Below are 24,109 nucleotides of genomic sequence, written 5' to 3' on the forward strand. Positions count from 1 at the left end.
CTCTTTCCAGCCCTTCTGCAATGAACCAAGATTTGTATGTCCTTCACTAAAATTTTGTGATTTTCTTCATCATAGGTACAATATTTGATACATTATTACTGTTTTTAAAATAGGTAAAATATACGCTTTTGCTTTAGTGAATAAAATCGATTTTCTTTTAAGTAATTATTGCTGGCATATAGAAAAATCACCGAATTCTTCTATTATAGTCAGGTATTTAAACTAACTTTTTTATCTGCTTATATTATTACTAGACTATTACACTCTTCCTTGTGGGTAGATCTATCGATATACAAGAAAGAAAATGAATACTTTTAATATCATGGCCATCATATTCTTCTTCAGTACCCTGTGAGCTGCCAGAATTACCCAACTTAGGTCTTAAGATCTACAAGCAGGGAAATAATTACTTTCCTAAAATCTTTGTATTTTTTCCTGACCTAATATCCTTTTCCCTTCACAACCTACACAACTTCTCTGCCAATTCTAAAAATCAATGGAGTTGATTTTTGTTTTAAAAATATGTGTGCCTTATTCAGACCAGTTAACCTCCCTCTGTTTCTTTGTCATTGACATCACTAATATGAAGTCAATTTTGCACACCCATTATCACAAAGAAAGCCAAACCATACTTTTCCTGACCCGTCACCCTTGTAGTCACTAGTGATAGAAATAACTATTCGTGATGCATAAATACCTATTCATTATACATCCATATATTCTTCTCTGCACCATTTTGTGTATGTATTTATCAGTGTTTCTAATCATGGGAAGAAGGATGCATTATTTAATGTTGGAAAGGAAGACACTAATTTGTAATAAGAGCCTAGTCTGTCAGGCACTGTACTAGTGGCTTTATAATCCTTACACCTGCAGTGAGGTAGGTATTAATTTATCCATATTATAGATGAAGGAAATGATTCTGAATTCTTAGATTGTCAGTCAGAGTTGTTTAGGGTAGGTCTCTTGGACCCCAACGTGTTGCTTTCCACTCAATCAGAGCTTCTCAAACTATAATATGCACACAGATCACTTGGAGATCTTGTTAAAATGCAGATAATATCTCTGTGGTTCTGACCTAAGGACTGAGACTGCATTTCTAACAAGCTCCCAGGTGATGGCAATACTGCTAGTCTCTATGTCACATTTGAATAACAAAATGTAGATAAATGGTATGTAAGACAATCTGACTCATTGAAAAGAGTACAGACTTTGGAATTAGATCATCTGAATTCAAATTCTGACGTAGATACCTGCTAGCCCGCTACCCTAGCATGGATTCTTTCTGACATCAGTTCCCTAGTCTGAAATATGGAGAAAATAAGACCTATTTCATAGAATTGTTAGGATAAAAAATAATGTACATCCAGTACCTGACACATAGTAGAGGCTTAGTGTTGATTTGTCTCTCCTTGGAAAACTTAGCATAGTGCTATAAACCTTATAGGTATTGATATGTGTACTTCTTGGTGGCAATGATAGAAGTAAAACTAAAATTGATCTGGGCAGAAGGAATGGAGTATCTTGGAGATTTCCTAGTAGCCCAACAGTGAAAGTGGCAGCTGGGCTCCTGGAACTAACGACTCAGACACTGCCCAGAATCTCTCTCTCTAGGATTTGTTTCTCTCCTAGAGAGAACAGGATTCACTTTCACTGCAGTCTTTTTTCTGACAAATAGGAAAGTTGGATGCCAGTAGTTCCCAAGTAGTACAGATTTAGACTTCCACAATCAGAAGAGCCTAAATCTCAGGCTCTATCTTCCTGCTCCAAACTTTAAAACTCTTGAGCCAGAATTTACCTGGACAAAGAGTGGGTCAGATGACCACCCTTGGATCCTTCCTCTATGGTCAGAGGAGAGGGGCCCCAGAAAGGTGATATTGCTGAAGTACTAGCTAGTTCAGTTGGTCATTTGGTGACTACTACAGTGAAAGGCACTGAAATGTCAAAAGGGAGACCTGGAGCAGGGGTCAGGACACCTCAGTCATTTTCCTGTTTGTAACACTCACTTCCTAAGTGACTGTGGATGGATGTATCGCTTAATCGCCTGGGGCAACATCTTCCTTATTTGCATAATAAGTACTTTGGCTTAATGATACCTGAGGTCATATCCAAATATAAACTTTTATGAGTAAAAGGTAAAAATACAGAATTCTTTCAAGTTTAAATGCTAGCATCTTAAAAAAATCTATCCAAAGGCACTATCTTCCATCAGTATTTTCCAAGCTATTGAAGAATGAATGGCAGGCATCCCCACCAAGGTCCCAGTGAACCATGCCAACCTAGTGTTCTTTAACATCAGTCAGTGTGGCTCACAAGTTTCATTGGAAAGGAGAGAGCACTCAAAGTGGACAGAACTATTTGTGGTTTGTTACAACCTGTCCCTGGCCTTTACTGTCAAATTTATTTTTCTTTTTGAGCAGGATAACTCCACCCTCCCTCTGCTTAACAAACAGGGGCTTCTAAGACAGCAACCACAGGTAATTAAAACATATGTGTGGTTGAAATTTCAACTGGAAAGGTATGAATAGAAAAAGTCCTGTTGACTGACTTCCAAGAAGGTCGCTGTTGCTTTAAGGGATTGCATCATCTCATTCATGTCTTCATTTAGCAAATACCAGTTGAGGGCTGCTCTGTTTCAGACACTGTTCTAGGGGCTAGGGACACAGTAGAAAATAAGGCAAATAAGATCTCTGAGTTCTTGGTGCTTACATGCTAACTAAGAAGATAAATAATAATTGCATGACAAAGACACAAATAAAGTAATATCAGAAAGCCATAAGTGCTGAAGAAAATGTGATTTTGAAAAAAAACTGACTAGGAATGGACTAACGGAAGCAACTGAAGCAGAGTCATTAGGGAAGATATTTCCAAGAAGGTGAGAGTTTGAACTGAGGCCTGAATAAGCAGGAGTCTGTTGCTTGACGATTTATAGGAAAACCATTGCAGTTAGAAGGCAAGAATTAGCAAGCTGTGTTGGAAAAACAGAAAAAGTCCCCTACGAATTAAAAAAAAGAGTGGCAGGAGATGATGTTGGAGAAAGAGGCAAGGCCAGATCATGGAAGCCACTGTTTGGACTTCATTCTAAATACAACAAGAAGGTGTTTTATCTTTTGAACAGAGAGTAACATGATCTGACTCTTACTTTTATGATCACTTTATTAACTATGCAAAAAATGGCCTGCCATGTTGGATTTACTCCAGAAATGTGATATTAGTTTAACATTAGAAAACCAATTATGTATTTAAACATATTAGCAGATTAAAAGAGGAAATCTGTGGTAATTTCAATAGATGCAGGAAAAGCATTTCATTAAAAATAGTCACTATCTAGTCATGATTTTTAAAACCAGCACTTCCGGTTTCCAATCTGGCATGTAAAAAGCTTGCAAATCACCATTTCATCTTAATAACAAGTAAAAAGTTGAATAAATCGAAAAATCAACAATTCTTCTTGGAGCTGAAGAGAAATTAGGCCACAGGGTAAGTCTCTATTTCAGGTCCTTCCCCTTGGGATCTGGCCACCTCTTCAGTCAGTGGATTCTAGACTTGAGAATTGACCCAGGTCTGGGCAAGGTATCATCTCTTATTTTAATATTGAGATAAAATTCACATAGTATAAAATTCATTATTTTAACTATTTTAGAGCATATAATTCAGTGATTTTTAGCATATTCACAATATCATACAGTTATGACCACTAACTCCAAAATATTTCCATTACCTCTAAAAAGAAACCCTGAACCCATTAAGCAGTAGTGATTATTGTCCATCCTCCCAACCTCCCACTCACTCACACCAGCCCCTGAAGATAATTAATCAACTTTCTATCTCCATGGATTTGCCTATGTAGACATCTCACATTAATGGAATCATACTCTTTAAAGGGAGATACTCCTTAGCCTCCTGCTCATCCATTGCCACTTTCTTTTGATGATATGTATTAAACAGCATGCTCATAGTCTGCTCATCTATTCCATCCCTAGAGATGCCGTGCTACTAATCGTCTCCACAGTTCTCTGTGCTTCAAGCTTGCTGCTATGAACTCAATGTTTGTGTGCCACACCCCCTGCCAAATTCATATGATGAAAGCCTTAATGCTCAATGGGATGGTACTGGGCAATGGAGCCTTTGGGAGGTAACTAGGTTTAAATGAGGCCATGAAGGTGGAGCACCCAGGGGAATGGTGCCCTTGTAAGAAGAGGAAAGAACCAGAGCTTCATCTGCCTACCATGCGAGGATACAGCAAGAAAGTGACTTAAATCAGGAAAAGGGCCCTCACCAGAAACTCCCATGCTCACACCCTGATCTCTGACTTCCAGCCTCCAGAACTGTGAGAAATAAATTTATGTTGTTTAAGTCATCCAATGTATAATATTTGTTACAGAAGCCCACGCTAAGACTGCTGCCATTCTAACCTCTCCCAACATTACAATAATTGCAACTCTCTGGCTTCTGGCAGATAAGCAGCACCCTTCACCTCTATCATGAGCCAAGCTCTGTGACAACCTCTCCAGCAAACAATCACAGCCTGCAAAGCAGAGCCACCACTGACCTTCTTGATGATGCCCCTATCACTTGTACATTCATGATGGCCTTGGTGCATAGTGTGTCTTCTGGGTCTTAGATCATAATTCTATGGCAGGTTTTCTGGTGGCACAAACATATAAATAATCTCTAAGCTTTTAAATTCCTTCCTCCATGATAAACCATGGCAATCCAGGCATTTCAATTTCATTCAGCAATTACCATTGTCTTCTTAAAGCTTCAAGAGTAAATTCTAGCAATAAGCTTGCACAGTCATCTGGAGTCCTTGTCAGGATCTTAAATCTCATGTACCAAGAGAATGAACCCAAGTCAATAACCTCTTCTTTATCCATTCTTAAATTTTGTCCACTTTGATCAAGAACCTTCCCTGGCTCATGCCAGTACATGCTAATTGCTCAGCTCATTTTCAGTAAAGTCTCTTTCTTCCCAAGTTCAGTATGTCATTGGATTGGTTATACTATGATTTAATCTCAGTTATTGGCCTGAAATCCAGGAGAAGAATCAGGGGTCGATCTTGAGGCAGCCTCTGTTACCTTGCAGAGGCAAGGCCTCTGTAGTGTCTTCCCCCATCGGGAGTGGGAGATTAGAGAGCTAGCTCTTAATGGAGTGGACCACCTCTGAAAGCTCTGAGGGTTCAGCGGAGTCTGGGGATTGAAAATCTTTGGGGTTATCCAATCCACACCAATGTCCTCATACCATGTGTTGGGGACCCGAGTTCCCCAACCATAGCCCTGACCTTGGCATAGTGCTGCCTTAGCTAGCAGTTGGTTGTCTTTGAAGGTTGGTGATTCAGACTAAGTCTTGACTATGTTTTTCATCAATTCACCAATTTCTCAGTATAGGAAAAAAGTCCTTTTGTAGTTACAAAGGGGCCTATGACCCTTACACTTGGATTTCAAGTATTTGTTAAATGACCTCAATATTCCATTATCTTCTTGTAGAACATCAATGCAACTTAATAACAGTAGGCCAATTCTATGTATTTGTATGCATTATCCACCCACCACCACCCCAGCATTTTCCAGAGGTTTGAATTATTGCTAACCAAGGTGTTTTCCTCCACTAGAACATTTTCCCAAGTCATCACTGGTAAAAGTGTTAACAATTTGGCTGCCGTCTTGTGCTAAAACTGTCCTTGCCTCACATTCCGCCTGAGACAGAGCTGTTATTGCCAGCCTGATGGTGAATGATGCAGTCCCAAATCTTCACTGCTGGTACCTTACTGCATCACTTCAGGTGCTTGAGTAGGCAGACACTCACGCTACTACGAGGAGTGCAAGAGGTTTATGGAAGGGTGATGTCTATGAAAGTTAAAGGGAAAGGAAAATGGGGCAGGAAAAGTCTTCAAAACACAATGCAAGAGGGGGCGGAAGATGGCGGCGTGAGTAGAGCAGCGGAAATCTCCTCCCAAAACAACATATATCTATGAAAATATAACAAAGACAACCCTTCCTAGAATAAAGACCAGAGGACACAGGACAATATCCAGACCACATCCACACCTGAGAGAACCCAGCGCCTCGCGAAGGGGGTAAGATACAAGCCCCGGCCCCGCGGGAGCCGAGCGCCCCGCCCCCCAGCTCCCGGCGGGAGAAGAGCAGGCAGAGCGGGAGGGAGACGGAGCCCAGGGCTGCCGAACACCCAGCCCCAGCCATCCGGGCCAGAGTGTAGGGACCTCGATACTGGGAAAACAGGGCAGCAAGAACAGTGAGCAGGCACTGGAGGCTGGGCAACAGAGGACATAAGAAAAGCGCGCGACCATTTTTTTTTTTTTTGCTTTTTTGCTGCTTTGTTTTGGCGAGCGCTGTTTGGAAGTCTTAAAGGGACAGGGACCCCAATATTAGGGAAACAGGGCAGAAAGACCGGTGAGCAGAGGCCTGAGGCTGGCACCGGAGAATAAAGAAAAACGAACGACCACCTTTTTTTTTTTAAATAAAAAAAATTTTTTTTTTTATTTTTAATTAAAAAAAATTTTTTTTTCTTGTTTTTTTTTTGTGGTCGTTGTTTTGTTTTGGCGGGTGCTTTTTGGAAGTCTTAAAGGGGCAGGGCGGGCCACTTAATCCAGAGGTAGGGAATCCGGGACCTCTGGGCACCCTAACCCCTGGGCTGCAGGGAGCAGGGAGGCCCCTTACGGAGATAAATAGCCTCCCAGCAGCTCTTGCTCCAACGCGACTCCACCATTTTGGAGTAGCTGCCCGAGCCAGGCCACGCCCACAGCAACAGCGGAGATTAACTCCATAGCAGCCGGGCAGGAAGCAGAAACCCTGTCTGCGCGCAGCTGCGCAGCACAAGCCACTAGAGGCCGCTGTTCTCCCAGGAGAGGAGGGCCACAAACCAACAAGAAAGGAAGTCCTTCCAGCCGTCACTCGTCCCAGTTCTGCAGACTATTCCTATCACCATGAAAAGGCAAAGTTACAGGCAGACAAAGATCACAGAGACAACACCAGAGAAGGAGACAGACCTAACCAGTCTTCCTGACAAAGAATTCAAAATAAGAATCATAAACATGCTGACAGAGATGCAGAGAAATACGCAAGAAAAATGGGATGAAGTCCGGAAAGAGATCACAGATGCCAGAAAGGAGATCGCAGAAATGAAACAAACTCTGGAAGGGTTTATAAGCAGAATGGATAGAATGCAAGAGGCCATTGATGGAATGGAAATCAGAGAACAGGAACGCATGGAAGCTGACATAGAGAGAGACAAAAGGATCTCCAGGAATGAAACAATATTAAGAGAACTGTGTGACCAATCTAAAAGGAGCAATATCCGTATTATAGGGGTCCCAGAAGAAGAAGAGAGAGGCAAAGAGATGGAAAGTATCTTAGAAGAAATAATTGCTGAAAACTTCCCACACTGGGGGAGGAAGTAATCAAACAGACCACGGAAATACACAGAACCCCCAACAGAAAGGATCCAAGAAGGGCAACACCAAGACACATAATAATTAAAATGGCAAAGATCAAGGACAAGGAAAGAGTGTTAAAGGCAGCTAGAGAGAAAAAGGTCACCTATAAAGGGAAACCCATCAGGCTAACGTCAGATTTCTCAACAGAAACCCTACAGGCCAGAAGAGAATGGCATGATATATTTAATACAATGAAACAGAAGGGCCTTGAACCAAGGATACTGTATCCAGCACGACTATCATTCAAATATGACGGTGGGATTAAACAATTCCCAGACAAACAAAAGCTGAGGGAATTTGCTTTCCACAAACCACCTCTACAGAACATCTTACTGGGACTGCTCTAGAAGGGAGCACTCCTAGAAAGAGCACAGCACAAAACACCCAACATATGAAGAATCGAGGAGGAGGAACAAGAAGGGAGAGAAGAAAAGAATCTCCAGACAGTGTATATAACAGCTCAATAAGCGAGCTAAGTTAGGCAGTAAGATACTAAAGAGGCTAACCTTGAACCTTTGGTAACCACGAATTTAAAGCCTGCAATGGCAATAAGTACATATCTTTCAATAGTCACCCTAAATGTTAATGGGTTGAATGCACCAATCAAAAGACACAGAGTAACAGAATGGATAAAAAAGCAAGACCCATCTATATGCTGCTTACAAGAAACTCACCTCAAACCCAAAGACATGTACAGACTAAAAGTCAAGGGATGGAAAAACATATTTCAAGCAAACAACAGTGAGAAGAAAGCAGGGGTTGCAGTACTAATATCAGACAAAATAGACTTCAAAACAAAGAAAGTAACAAGAGATAAAGAAGGACACTACATAATGATAAAGGGCTCAGTCAAACAAGAGGATATAACCATTCTAAATATATATGCACCCAACACAGGAGCACCAGCATATGTGAAACAAATACTAACAGAACTAAAGGGGGATATAGACTGCAATGCATTCATTCTAGGAGACTTCAACACACCACTCACCCCAAAGGATAGATCCACTGGGCAGAAAATAAGTAAGGACACGGAAGCACTGAACAACACAGTAGAGCAGATGGACCTAATAGACATCTATAGAACTCTACATCCAAAAGCAGCGGGATATACATTCTTCTCAAGTGCACATGGAACATTCTCCAGAATAGACCACATACTAGGCCACAAAAAGAGCCTCAGAAAATTCCAAAAGATTGAAATCCTACCAACCAACTTTTCAGACCACAAAGGCATAAAACTAGAAATAAACTGTACAAAGAAAGCAAAGAGGCTCACGAACACATGGAGGCTTAACAACACGCTCCTAAATAATCAATGGATCAATGACCAAATCAAAATGGAGATCCAGCAATATATGGAAACAAATGACAACAACAACACTAAGCCCCAACTTCTGTGGGACACAGCAAAAGCAGTCTTAAGAGGAAAGTATATAGCAATCCAAGCATATTTAAAAAAGGAAGAGCAATCCCAAATGAATGGTCTAATGTCACAATTATCGAAATTGGAAAAAGAAGAACAGATGAGGCCTAAGGTCAGCAGAAGGAGGGACATAATAAAGATCAGAGAAGAAATAAATAAAATTGAGAAGAATAAAACAATAGCAAAAATCAATGAAACCAAGAGCTGGTTCTTCGAGAAAATAAACAAAATAGATAAGCCTCTAGCCAGACTTATTAAGAAGAAAAGAGAGTCAACACAAATCAACAGTATCAGAAACGAGAAAGGAAAAATCACGACGGATCCCACGGAAATGCAAAGAATTATTGGAGAATACTATGAAAACCTATATGCTAACAAGCTGGGAAACCTAGGAGAAATGGACAACTTCCTAGAAAAATATAACCTTCCAAGATTGACCCAGGAAGAAACAGAAAATCTAAACAGACCAATTACCAGCAATGAAATTGAAGAGGTAATCAAAAAACTACCAAAGAACAAAACCCCCGGGCCAGATGGATTTACCTCGGAATTTTATCAGACATACAGGGAAGACATAATACCCATTCTCCTTAAAGTCTTCCAAAAAATAGAGGAGGAGGGGATACTCCCAAACTCATTCTATGAAGCTAACATCACCCTAATACCAAAACCAGGCAAAGACCCCACCAAAAAAGAAAACTACAGACCAATATCCCTGATGAACGTAGATGCAAAAATACTCAACAAAATATTAGCAAACCGAATTCAAAAATACATCAAAAGGATCATACACCATGACCAAGTGGGATTCATCCCAGGGATGCAAGGATGGTACAACATTCGAAAGTCCATCAACATCATCCACCACATCAACAAAAAGAAAGACAAAAACCACATGATCATCTCCATAGATGCTGAAAAAGCATTTGACAAAGTTCAACATCCATTCATGATAAAAACTCTCAGCAAAATGGGAATAGAGGGCAAGTACCTCAACATAATAAAGGCCATCTATGATAAACCCACAGCCAACATTATATTGAACAGCGAGAAGCTGAAAGCATTTCCTCTGAGATCGGGAACTAGACAGGGATGCCCACTCTCTCCACTGTTATTTAACATAGTACTGGAGGTCCTAGCCACGGCAATCAGACAAAATAAAGAAATACAAGGAATCCAGATTGGTAAAGAAGAAGTTAAACTGTCACTATTTGCAGATGACATGATACTGTACATAAAAAACCCTAAAGACTCCACCCCAAAACTACTAGAACTGATATCGGAATACAGCAAAGTTGCAGGATACAAAATCAACACACAGAAATCTGTGGCTTTCCTATATACTAACAATGAACCAACAGAGAGAGAAATCAGGAAAACAACTCCATTCACAATTGCATCAAAAAAAATAAAATACCTCGGAATAAACCTAACCAAAGAAGTGAAAGACTTATACTCTGAAAACTACAAGTCACTCTTAAGAGAAATTAAAGGGGACACTAACAGATGGAAATGCATCCCATGCTCGTGGCTAGGAAGAATTAATATCGTCAAAATGGCCATCCTGCCCAAAGCAATATACAGATTTGATGCAATCCCTATGAAACTACCAGCAACATTCTTCAATGAACTGGAACAAATAATTCAAAAATTCATATGGAAACACCAAAGACCCCGAATAGCCAAAGCAATCCTGAGAAAGAAGAATAAAGTAGGGGGGATCTCACTCCCCAACTTCAAGCTCTACTATAAAGCCATAGTAATCAAGACAATTTGGTACTGGCACAAGAGCAGAGCCACAGACCAATGGAACAGACTAGAGAATCCAGACATTAACCCAGACATATATGGTCAATTAATATTTGATAAAGGAGCCATGGACATACAATGGCGAAATGACAGTCTCTTCAACAGGTGGTGCTGGCAAAACTGGACAGCTACATGTAGGAGAATGAAACTGGACCATTGTCTAACCCCATATACAAAAGTAAACTCAAAATGGATCAAAGACCTGAATGTAAGCCATGAAACCATTAAACTCCTGGAAGAAAACATAGGCGAAAACCTCTTAGACATAAACATGAGTGACCTCTTCTTGAACATATCTCCCCGGGCAAGGAAAACAACAGCAAAAATGAGTAAGTGGGACTATATTAAGCTGAAAAGCTTCTGTACAGCAAAAGACACCATCAATAGAACAAGAAGGATCCCTACAGTATGGGAGAATATATTTGAAAATGACACATCCGATAAAGGCTTGACGTCCAGAATATATAAGGAGCTCTCACGCCTCAACAAACAAAAAACAAATAACCCAATTAAAAAATGGGCAGAGGAACTGAACAGACAGTTCTCCAAAAAAGAAATACAGATGGCCAACAGACACATGAAAAGATACTCCACATCGCTAATTATCAGAGAAATGCAAATTAAAACTACAATGAGGTATCACCTCACACCAGTAAGGATGGCTGCCATCCAAAAGACAAACAACAACAAATGTTGGCGAGGCTGTGGAGAAAGGGGAACCCTCCTACACTGCTGGTGGGAATGTAAGTTAGTTCAACCATTGTGGAAAGCAGTATGGAGGTACATCAAAATGCTCAAAACAGACTTACCATTTGACCCAGGAATTCCACTCCTAGGAATTTACCCTAAGAACGCAGCAATCAAGTTTGAGAAAGACAGATGCACCCCTATGTTTATTGCAGCACTATGTACAATAGCCAAGAATTGGAAGCAACCTAAATGTCCATCAATAGATGAATGGATAAAGAAGATGTGGTACATATACACAATGGAATACTACTCAGCTATAAGAAAAGGGCAAATCCAATCATTTGCAGCAACATGGATGGAGCTGGAGGGTATTATGCTCAGTGAAACAAGCCAAGCGGAGAAAGAGAAATACCAAATGATTTCACTTATCTGTGGAATATAAGAACAAAGGAAAAACTGAAGGAACAAAACAGCAGCAGAATCACAGAACTCAAGAATGGACTAACAGGTACCAAAGGGAAAGGGACTGGGGAGGATGGGTGGATAGGGAGGGATAAGGGGGGGAGATGTAGGGGGGTATTAAGATTAACATGCATGGGGGGGTAGGAGAAAAGGGAGGGCTGTACAACACAAAGAAGGCAAGTAGTGATTCTACAACATTTTGCTATGCTGATGGACAGTGACTGTAAAGGGGTTTATAGGGGAGACCTGGTATAGGGGAGAGCCTAGTAAACATAATATTCGTCATGTAAGTGTAGATTAGTGATAGCAAAAAAAAAAAAAAAAAAAAAAAAGGGCAGTTCCTGTGTGGTAACCTCCAACGAGTTCTACACAAGGGTATAAAGGGCATATAAAAGTGTAGGCAAAGGGTCTGTTTGTGTTTATACAGAGGATCAAAGCCTAATTGGGCTACCCCGAAAATGAACTAAGATACGATATGAAAAAGAACTTCCAACATCTGCACCCTCTGGAAGACTCATGCCAGAAGATGATCATCAAAAAACCCCAACAAAGATCCACGCACTGCTACAGCTGTAGATGCACTCATCCCACCAGTTCCTGGACCTGCCATGGGAATGAGGAAGGAGATATCTAAGCTGGCCTGTGCATACAGTAAAACAACAAAATTGGACTGGATCTATACTGTTGGAACTCAACCAAGAATTTGGAGAAGTGCAAATTGTAGCGCTCCAAAGTCTTACAACTACAAACTATTTATTGTTAAAAGAACATATGGCATGTGAACAGTCCCCAGGAATGGGTTGTTTTAATTTGTCTGATTTCTCTCAGACTGTTCAAGTTCATTTGGACAATATCCACCATATCATAGATAAGTTTTCACAAATGCCTAAGGTGCCTAACTGGTTTTCTTGGTTTCACTGCAGATGGCTGGTAATTACAGATATGCTTTGGTTATGTAACTATACTCCTATTATGTTAATGTGTGTGTGCAATTTAAGTAGTAGCTTAAAACCTATACATGCTGAAGTTACTCTACAAGAAGATATGTCAAAGAAATAATCAATCTTCCCATGTTTTCTCCCGCCTGCTACTTCTATAGCTTTTCTTCTTCCTTCCTAATTACAACCCTTAAATAGAATTCGTGCCTCATATCAAATTTACCGAGTATCATAATTCTTCCAAGTGGTAAAGATACCTCAAGACAAATGCTGGGCATAGAAGCCACAGGGCATAAATATGCAAAGAAGTAAAAAGCTAACTTTTTCAAACAATAAGGCTTCTCTCTCACTTACCAACTTAACATTTCCCTGTATGGCCCCGGAAGATGACTGGTTAGCCAGAGACGGGTAAGATTCCTCAAGGGAGGAACAACCTAAGACAGGCACAGTCGCAGGGGGGCCATCAGGTGAGAAATTGGGGATCAACAGAGGTGAGGCTTAGAACCTCACCCCCCCGTTCTGAGAGAAATCTTCTGCATACGTGGATGTTTTATTGCCCTGGTCTAGCTTGGATTAACACATAGTCTACAGGCACACACCTGATCATCTACATGTGCTCTCTTACAACACTAAACTATGTTTTCTACCTTTATCTTGTATCTACCTACCACTTCAGCATTTTATTAAAAATAATAATAATAAAGAGAGAAATGTGGTATCCACATATAAATCAAGTATAAAAACCAAATGAGTATTCATATTTGAACTGACTGTTTAGAGTTCATAATGCATGAGCAAAACCGAAAGTTTCTGTGATGACTGCCCTTGTACTGTTCACTATGTAACTTATTCATTATGTAAGAATTTGTTCTACATGTAAGAACTTGTTTGTTATGCCTCAGAAGATTGGAGACTGACAAAAATTAGGCTTGGGGTGGAATAATGATTGTGCATTGAGCATTGACTCCCCTATACAGAATTTTATTGTCGTTAACAACCATTTGATCAATAAATATGAGAGATGCCCTCACAAAAAAAAAAAAAAAAAAAAAAAAAAGGACAGACTTCCAATGGTAAAATAAATTAGTAACCGGGATGTAATGTATAGCATAAGGAATATAGTCAAGATATTGTAACAGCCTGGTAGGGTGATAGCTGGAACCTAGAATTATGTATATAAATGTTCTACCACTGTGTTGTACACTTGAAACTCATGTAATGTAATACTGTGTGTCAACTACCCTTCAATAAAAAATAATTATTAAAAAAAAAAAAAAAAAAACTCAATGCAGATCTGACAGTCTTGGCCAATCCAATAAAAGGAGCTCCAGACTAAAAACTGCCTATCAGAACCATTGCATCTTACTTTATGTTGGTTTGAATATAGAAACAATACTTTAAATTAGTTACTGCTAGGGAAAAATACATAAAAACATGTCCTGTGGTAAATGGACAAAATGCTATAGCAGTCAATGCACCAATTTGCAAAACTGGATTAAAGCTCCTACCAAACATGTTTTCAATTTCTTGTCATTTTTCTCCTCTCCAAGTAACAATATTTTGGAGATCCCAGAATCCCATCACTACATGAATAGAGGTGACAAGAGGTTTGTTTGTATGTTTTTACTACATTACAAGCTATGAAGGCAAATCAAGTGGAGATGCTCAGAATGAAGCTACAAAGATAATAGGGTGCAAGCAGGAATTTCAGGCTAATGTCATACGTTTTGTGATAATCAGTCACAAATGATGCAAGAAAGACGGATAGGCTCCTTAATCAAGGGTCAGTATATTTTACAATCTTAGGATTACTTATCAAAAACATTTTCAGTGAAAAAAGTGAGATTTTATGATTAAAGCTATAGTTTTATCACATGTAAATTTGAAAGTGTCAGATGATCCTTAAGATCAACTTTCTTCACACACACCCCAAAACTCATTTCTCATTGAAGCAATGCTGTTGTTGTCATTAAAATCTTTCACAATTTATCATTTTTACCATCCAGTTAAACTAGCAAGTAAAGAGGCAAATTTTTCAATGAAATGTTCTCAGTCAATGATGTAGCATTAGCTAATTCAGGAGCTAAGTACCCTCACAGCTTTATATGTACTAAATTTCACCCCATATATTAATTTTTAAGTTGCAATTCTGTTCACTAAAAACTCACTTTCTCACTGAAAAAATTTTTGTTTGCACTTTGCAAATAAACATGACTTCACAAATATTCTCATTATAAGTAACAGAAAACAAAAATCAATGAAAAACTAGACTAATAATAATTTATCTTCAGTATAATATGGTATATTTTTTGAGTACATGTTTTGAGCATATGATGATGTGTTCTTTAATGATATATTTCAAAAAGGCCAATTGTTTCAATTTGGATATTAAGCCTGATACAAAACAAATTTTGGCCAAACTTACAGTAACAAATCTTCACCCAGTTTTTTCTTATTCAGTATCTTCATTGTCCACAAAAATTCTGAAACTTATTTTAAAGGCAGCTTTATTTATTTCATTTTTGTTTAAATTTTTTAGTGAGTTTACTTTATAATTTGTGTGGTTACTTTTTAAAAGCCATTGAAATATGGGTGGTTTTAATTTGTGTGGTTACTTTTTTTTTTTTTTTTTTTTTTTTTTTTCATACAAATTTGTGTTCTCTATTCTAATGCAAAAGGTACACATTTCAACAATCACATCAGTTGTATTTTACATATTTAATCTAATGGTGGTTTCAAAAACTAGTCCAAGACTATGATTATATACATAAGTTTAAATAAGCTACAGTATTTAGGGGTGAAAAATTCAGAATCATACAGTGTATTTCCTTTAAATAGAGAGTGTTACTTGGAAAAATGACATCCTCTCTAGTGGTTCAGCCAACTGGATTTCATTCTTTTTTTTTTTTTTTTTTTTTTTTTTTTTTTTGATAATTATTTTTTATTGAAGGGTAGTTGACACACAGTATTACATTACATTAGTTTCAGGTGTACAACACAGTGATTCAACATTTATATACATGATAATTCTAAGTACCAGCTATCACCATACCAAGTTGTTACAATATTTTGACTATATTCCTTATGCTATACATTACATCCCGGTTGCTTATTTATTTTACAATTGGAAGTGTGTACTTTTTCTTGGTTGTTGTTGTTAGGGCATCTCTCATTTTTATTGATCAAATGGTTGTTAACAACAATAAAATTCTGTATAGGGGAGTCAATGCTCAATGCACAATCATTAATCCACCCCAAGCCTAATTTTCGTCAGTCTCCAATCTTCTGAAGCATAACGAACAAGTTCTTACATGGAGAACAAATTCTTACATAGTGAATAAGTTACATGGTGAACAGTACAAGGGCAGTCATCACAGAAACTTTTGGTTTTGCTCATGCATTATGAACTATAAACAGTCAGTTCAAATATGAATACACATTTGATTTTTATACTTGATTTATATGTGGATACCACATTTCTCTCATTATTATTTTTAATAAGATGCTGAAGTGGTAGGTAGATACAACATAAAGGTAGAAAACATAGTTTAGTGTTGTAAGAGAGCAAATGTATATGATCAGGTGTGTGCCTGTAGACTATGTGTTAATCCAAGCTAGACAAGGGCAATAAAACATCCACATATGCAGAAGATTTCTCTCAGAACAGGGGGGGTGAGGTTCTAAGCCTCACCTCTGTTGATCCCCAATTTCTCACCTGATGACCCCCCAGCGACTGTGCCTGTCTTAGGTTGTTCCTCCCTTGAGGAATCTTACCCGTCTCTGGCTAACCAGTCATCTTCCGGGGCCACACAGGGAAATGTTAAGTTGGTAAGTGAGAGAGAAGCCTTATTGTTTGAAATGGTTAGCTTTTTATTTCTTTGCATATTTATGCCCTGTGGCTTCTATGCCCAGCATTTGTCTTGAGGTATCTTTACCACTTGGAGGAGTTATGATACTCGGTAAATTTGATATGAGGCACGAATTCTATTTAAGAATTCGTTGTAATTAGGAAGGAAGAAGAAAAGCTATAGAAGTAGCAGGCGGGAGAAAACATGGGAAGATTGATTATTTCTTTGACGTATCTTCTTGTAGAGTAACTTCAGCATGTATATATTTTAAGCTACTACTTAAATTGCGCACACACATTAACATAATAGGAGTATAGTTACATAACCAAAGCATACCTGTAATTACCAGCCATCTCCAGTGAAACCAAGAAAACCAGTTAGGCACCCTAGGCATTTGTGAAAACTTATCAATGATATGATGGTTATTATCTAACTGAATTTGAATAGTTTGAGAAAAATCAGACAAATTAAAACAACCCATTCCTGGGCACTGTTCACATCCCATATGTTCTTTTAACAGTAAATAGTCTGTAGTTGTAAGATTTTGGAGCGCTACAATTTGCACTTCTCCTAATTCTTGGTTGAGTTCCAACAGTATAGATCCAGTCAAATTTGTTGTTTTACTGTATGCACAGGCCAGCTTAGATATCTCCTTCATTCCCATGGCAAGTCCAGGAGCTGGTGGGATGAGTGCATCTACAGCTGTAGCAGTGCGTGGATCTTTGTTGGGGTTTTTTGATGATCATCTTCTGGCATGAGTCTTCCCGAGAGTGCTGATGTTGGAAGTTCTCTTTCATATCGTTTCTTAGTTCATTTTCGGGGTAGCCAAATTAGGCTTTGATCCTCTGTATAAACACAAACAGACCCTTTGCCTACACTTTTATATGTCCTTTATATTATTGTGTAGAACTCATTAGAGGTCACCACATAGGAACTGCATTTTTTTTTTTTAATCATTAATCTACACTTACATGACGAATACTTACGAATACTTTGTTTACTAGGCTCTCCCCTATACCAGGTCCCCCCTATATACCCCTTTACAGTCACTGTCCATCAGCGTAGCAACCTGTTGTAGAATCACTACTTGTCTTCTCTGTGTTGTACAGCCCTCCCCTTTCTCCCACCCCGCTATGGATGCTAATCTTAATACCCCCCTACTTCTCCCCCCCTTATCCCTCCCTACCCACCCATCCTCCCCAGTCCCTTTCCCTTTGGTACCTGTTAGTCCATTCTTGAGTTCTGTGATTCTGCTGCTGTTTTGTTCCTTCAGTTTTTCCTTTGTTCTTATATTCCACAGATGAGTGAAATCATTTGGTATTTCTCTTTCTCTGCTTGGCTTGTTTCACTGAGCAAAATACCCTCCAGCTCCATCCATGTTGCTGCAAATGGTTGGATTTGCCCTTTTCTTATGGCTGAGTAGTATTCCATTGTGTATATGTACCACATCTTCTTTATCCATTCATCTATCGATGGACATTTAGGTTGCTTCCAATTCTTGGCTATTGTAAATAGTGCTGCGATAAACATAGGGGTGCACTGATCTTTCTCATACTTGATTGCTGCATTCTTAGGGTAAATTCCTAGGAGTGCAATTCCTGGGTCAAATGGTAAGTCTGTTTTGAGCATTTTGATGTACCTCCATACTGCTTTCCACAATGGTTGAACAAGTTTACATTCCCACCAGCAGTGTAGGAGGGTTCCCCTTTCTCCACAGCCTCGCCAACATTTGTTGTTGTTTGTCTTTTGGATGGCAGCCATCCTTACTGGTGTGAGGTGATACCTCATTGTAGTTTTAATTTGCATTTCTCTGATAATTAGCGATGTGGAGCATCTTTTCATGTGTCTGTTGGCCATCTGTATTTCTTTTTTGGAGAACCGTCTGTTCAGTTCCTTTTTCCATTTTTTAATTGGGTTATTTGTTTTTTGTTTGTTGAGGCGTGTGAGCTCTTTATATATTCTGGACGTCAAGCCTTTATCGGATGTGTCATTTTCAAAGATATTCTCCCTTACTGTAGGGTTTCTTTTTGTTCTATTGATGGTGTCTTTTGCTGTACAGAAGCTTTTCAGCTTAATATAGTCCCACTTGTTCATTTTTGCTGTTGTTTTCCTTGCCCGGGGAGATATGTTCAAGAAGAGGTCACTCATGTTTATGTCTAAGAGGTTTGTGCCTATGTTTTCTTCCAAGAGTTTAATGGTTTCATGACTTACATTCAGGTCTTTGATCCATTTTGAGTTTACTTTTGTATATGGGGTTAGACGATGGTCCAGTTTCATTCTCCTACATGTAGCTGTCCAGTTTTGCCAGCACCATCTGTTGAAGAGACTGTCATTTCGCCATTGTATGTCCATGGCTCCTTTATCAAATATTAATTGACCATATATGTCTGAGTTAATGTCTGGATTCTCTAGTCTTTTCCATTGGTCTGTGGCTCTGTTCTTGTGCCAGTACCAAATTGTCTTGATTACTATGGCTTTATAATAGAGCTTGAAGTTGGGGAGTGAGATCCCCCCTACTTTATTCTTCTTTCTCAGGATTGCTTTGGCTATTCGGGGTCTTTGGTGGTTCCATATGAATTTTTGAATTATTTGATCCAGTTCATTGAAGAATGTTGCTGGTAGTTTCATAGGGATTGCATCAAATCTGTATATTGCTTTGGGCAGGATGGCCATTTTGACGATATTAATTCTTCCTAGCCATGAGCATGGGATGCGTTTCCATCTGTTAGTGTCCCCTTTAATTTCTTTTAAGAGTGGCTTGTAGTTTTCAGAATATAAGTCTTTCACTTCTTTGGTTAGGTTTATTCCGAGGTATTTTATTTTTTTTGATGCAATTGTGAATGGAGTTGTTTTCCTGATTTCTCTTTCTGTTGGTTCATTGTTGGTATATAGGAAAGCCACAGATTTCTGTGTGTTGATTTTGTATCCTGCAACTTTGCTGTATTCCGATATCAGTTCTAGTAGTTCTGGGGTGGAGTCTTTAGGGTTTTTTATGTACAGTATCATGTCATCTGCAAATAGTGACAGTTTGACTTCTTCTTTGCCAATCTGGATTCCTTGTATTTTTTTGTTTTGTCTGATTGCCGTGGCTAGGACCTCTAGTACAATGTTAAATAACAGTGGGGAGAGTGGGCATCCCTGTCTAGTTCCCGATCTCAGCGGAAATGCTTTCAGCTTCTCGCTATTCAATATAATGTTGGCTGTGGGTTTTTCATAGATGGCCTTTATTATGTTGAGGTACTTGCCCTCTATTCCCATTTTGCTGAGAGTTTTTATCATGAATGGATGTTGAACTTTGTCAAATGCTTTTTCAGCATCTATGGAGATGATCATGTGGTTTTTGTCTTTCTTTTTGTTGATGTGGTGGATGATATTGATGGACTTTCGAATGTTGTGCCATCCTTGCATCCCTGGGATGAATCCCACTTGGTCATGGTGTACGATGGTTTTGATGTATTTTTGAATTCGGTTTGCTAAAATTTTGTTGAGTATTTTTGCGTCTACGTTCATCAGGGATATTGGTCTATAGTTTTCTTTTTTGGTGGTGTCTTTGCCTGGTTTTGGTATTAGGGTGATGTTAGCTTCATAGAATGAGTTTGGGAGTATCCCCTCCTCTTCTATTTCTTGGAAAACTTTAAGGAGAATGGGTATTATGTCTTCCCTGTATGTCTGATAAAATTCCGAGGTAAATCCATCTGGCCCGGGGGTTTTGTTCTTTGGTAGTTTTTTGATTACCGCTTCAATTTCGTTGCTGTTAATTGGTCTGTTTAGGTTTTCTGTTTCTTTTTGGGTCAGTCTTGGAAGGTTGTATTTTTCTAGGAAGTTGTCCATTTCTCCTAGGTTTCCCAGCTTGTTAGCATATAGGTTTTCATAGTAGTCTCTAATAATTCTTTGTATTTCTGCGGGATCTGTTGTGATTTTTCCTTTCTCATTTCTGATACTGTTGATTTGTGTTGACTCTCTTTTCCTCTTAATAAGTCTGGCTAGAGGCTTATCTATTTTGTTTATTTTCTCGAAGAACCAGCTCTTGGTTTCATTGATTTTTGCTATTGTTTTATTCTTCTCAATTTTATTTATTTCTTCTCTGATCTTTATTATGTCCCTCCTTCTGCTGACCTTAGGCCTCATTTGTTCTTCTTTTTCCAATTTTGATAGTTGTGACATTAGACCCTTCATTTGGGATTGCTCTTCCTTTTTTAAATATGCTTGGAGTGCTATATACTTTCCTCTTAAGACTGCTTTTTCTGCGTCCCACAGAAGTTGGGGCTTAGTGTTGTTGTTGTCATTTGTTTCCATATATTGCTGGATCTCCATTTTGATTTGGTCATTGATCCATTGATTATTTAGGAGCGTGTTGTTTAGCCTCCATGTGTTTGTGAGCCTTTTTGCTTTCTTTGAACAGTTTATTTCTAGTTTAATGCCTTTGTGGTCTGAAAAGTTGGTTGGTAGGATTTCAATCTTTTGGAATTTACTGAGGCTCTTTTTGTGTCCTAGTATGTGGTCTATTCTGGAGAATGTTCCATGTGCACTTGAGAAGAACGTGTATCCTGTTGCTTTTGGATGTAGAGTTCTGTAGATGTCTATTAAGTCCATCTGTTCTAGTGTGTTGTTCAGTGCCTCTGTGTCCTTACTTATTTTCTGTCTGGTGGATCTGTCCTTTGGAGTGAGTGGTGTGTTGAAGTCTCCTAGAATGAATGCATTGCATTCTATTTCCTCCTTTAGTTCTGTTAATATTTGTTTCAGGTATGTTGGTGCTCCTGTATTGGGTGCATATATATTTATAATGGTTATATCCTCTTGATGGACTGAGCCCTTTATCATTATGTAATGTCCTTCTTTGTCTTTTTTTACTTTCTTTATTTTGAAGTCTGTTTTGTCTGATACCAGAATTGCAACACCTGCTTTCTTCTCTCTGTTGTTTGCTTGAAATATCTTTTTCCATCCCTTGACTTTAAGTCTGTGCGCGTCTTTGGGTTTGAGGTGAGTCTCTTGTAAGCAGCATATGGATGGATCTTGCTTTTTTATCCATTCTATTACTCTGTGTCTTTTGATTGGTGCATTCAGTCCATTTACATTTAGGGTGATTATTGAAAGGTATGAATTTATTGCCATTGCAGGCTTTAAGTTTGTGGTTACCAAAGGTTTAGGGTTAGCTTCTTTACTGTCTTACTGTCTAACTTAACTCGCTTGTTGAGCTATTATAAACACAATCTGATGATTCTTTATTTCTCTCCCTTCTTATTCCTCCTCCTCCCTTCTTCATATGTTGGGTGTTTTGTTGTGTGCTCTTTTTAGGAGTGCTCCCATCTAGAGCAGTCCCTGTAGGATGCCCTGTAGAGGTGGTTTGTGGGAGGCAAATTCCCTCAACTTTTGCTTGTCTGGGAATTGTTTAATCCCTCCTTCATATTTAAATGATATTCGTGCTGGATACAGTAGTCTTGGTTCGAGGCCCTTCTGTTTCATTGCATTAAGTATATCATGCCATTCTCTTCTGGCCTGTAGGGTTTCTGTTGAGAAGTCTGATGATAGCCTGATGGGTTTTCCTTTGTAGGTAACCTTTTTTTTCTCTCTGGCTGCTTGTAATACTTTGTCCTTGTCTTTGATCTTTGCCATTTTAATTATTATGTGTCTTGGTGTTGCCCTCCTTGGATCCCTTGTCATGGGAGTTCTGTGTACCTCTGTGGTCTGAGAGGCCATTTCTTCCCCTAGTTTGGGGAAATTTTCAGCAATTATTTCTTCAAAGGCATTTTCTATCCCCTTTTCTCTCTCTACTTCTTCTGGAATGCCTATGATTCTTAAATTATTTCTTTTATATTGATCACTCAGCTCTCTTAAAATTCTTTCATTCCTGGAGATCCTTTTATCTCTCTCTGCATCAGCTTCTCTGCGTTCCTGTTCTCTGTTTTCTAGTCCATTAATGGTCTCTTGCATCTCGTCCATTCTGTTTTGAAGTCCTTCCAGAGCTTGTTTTATTTCTGAATTCTCCTTCCTTAGTTCTTGCATATTTCTCTGCAAGTCCATCAGCATGGTTATGACTTTTGTTTTGAATTCTTTTTCAGGTAGACTGGCTAAATCTATCTCCCCAGATTCCTTTTCAGGGGAAGATGTAGCAGATGCCGAAGCTGTCTGGGTTAGTCTTGTCTGAATCATATTTTTTTGCCTTTTCATGTTGACAGGTGCTATTGACTGTCAGCTGGGAGGGCCAAAATTTTCACTTACTACTGGCCTTTCTTTACTGGGGCAATTGCGACCCCTAGTGGCTTGTGTTGGGTAATTGCGTGTAGAGTGGGTCTTTGTGTCTTGCCTGGCCGGAAGGGAGAAATTTCCCTTTCTGTGGGCGGAATTTGTCTCAGGCTGCTTCTCTGCTTTCGCAGCGCCCGGTGGGGTGATGGATGGGGGGGCTGCTTGACTGTTTGCCTCCGTGAGGGGTCTCAGAGCTGTTGCCCAGGGGGTTAGTGCACCCGGTTTTCCCTGTAATTTCCAGCTGCTGTACTGTGACCTGGGTTGTTTCCGTCAAGCTGTTAAGTCCCTGTCCCTTTAAGACTTTCAAAAAAGCCCCCGCTTTTCTTTGTCACAGGGGCATCAGCTTCAGCACCCTCTCTGAGGTCTACCCCCTGTTCTCCCAGTATCCAGGGCCCCCTGGGCATATACTGTGTCTGCGCTCTGGCCCGGATGGCTGGGGCTGGGTGTTCGGCAGTCCTGGGCTCCGTCTCCCTCCCGCTCTGCCTATTCTTCTCCCGCCGGGAGCTGGGGGGAGGGGCGCTCGGGTCCCGCAGGGCCGGGGCTTGTATCTTACCCCTTTCACCAGTCGCTGGGTTCTCGCTGGTGTAGCTGCAGTCTGGCCACTGTCCTGCGTCTTCTGGTCTCTCTTTTAGGGCTAGTTGTGTTTGTTGTATTTTCAAAAGTATATATGTTTTTGGGAGGAGATTCCCACTGTCCTACTCACGCCGCCATGTTGGCTCCGCCTCTCTGTGGTTACTTTTTAAAAGCCATTGAAATATGGGTGGTTTTATGTAGCTACCCGAAGTTTATCCTCATAAGTCATACTAAGGGTGAAGCTATTTTGCACTCTCATAGTAATAAGACTCATGCCTGGAGAAGCATCCATGGCAGAGACATCTTCTGCTTACCAATTATACATGTGTTCCTCCACACTTCCTTAAACATGTGCAGTTAAATAAGTCCATGTGACTTGTTTTGTGTTGAGATCAAGTGAGAAATAGCCATTGTACTGGTAAGCATGTAAGATTTTGAGGTTAAATTGCTATCACATATAACCTGGCATCTTGAGTATATTCTACACATTTTGATTAACTGCTGCTTCTTACAGCTGACTCTGACTACTATGATTGAAGTAATTCTAGCTCTTCTTTTTTCTGAGGGCATCTTCAGGGATGATCCATTTGCTTAAAACCTCTGATTATTTCAGTTATTTTCTTTATTTCAGTATGAATAATTTACATATTCATAGATTTTAAGCCTA

Source organism: Manis pentadactyla, chromosome 1 (genome assembly GCF_030020395.1).
Source record: "Manis pentadactyla isolate mManPen7 chromosome 1, mManPen7.hap1, whole genome shotgun sequence".
NCBI lineage: Eukaryota > Metazoa > Chordata > Mammalia > Pholidota > Manidae > Manis > Manis pentadactyla.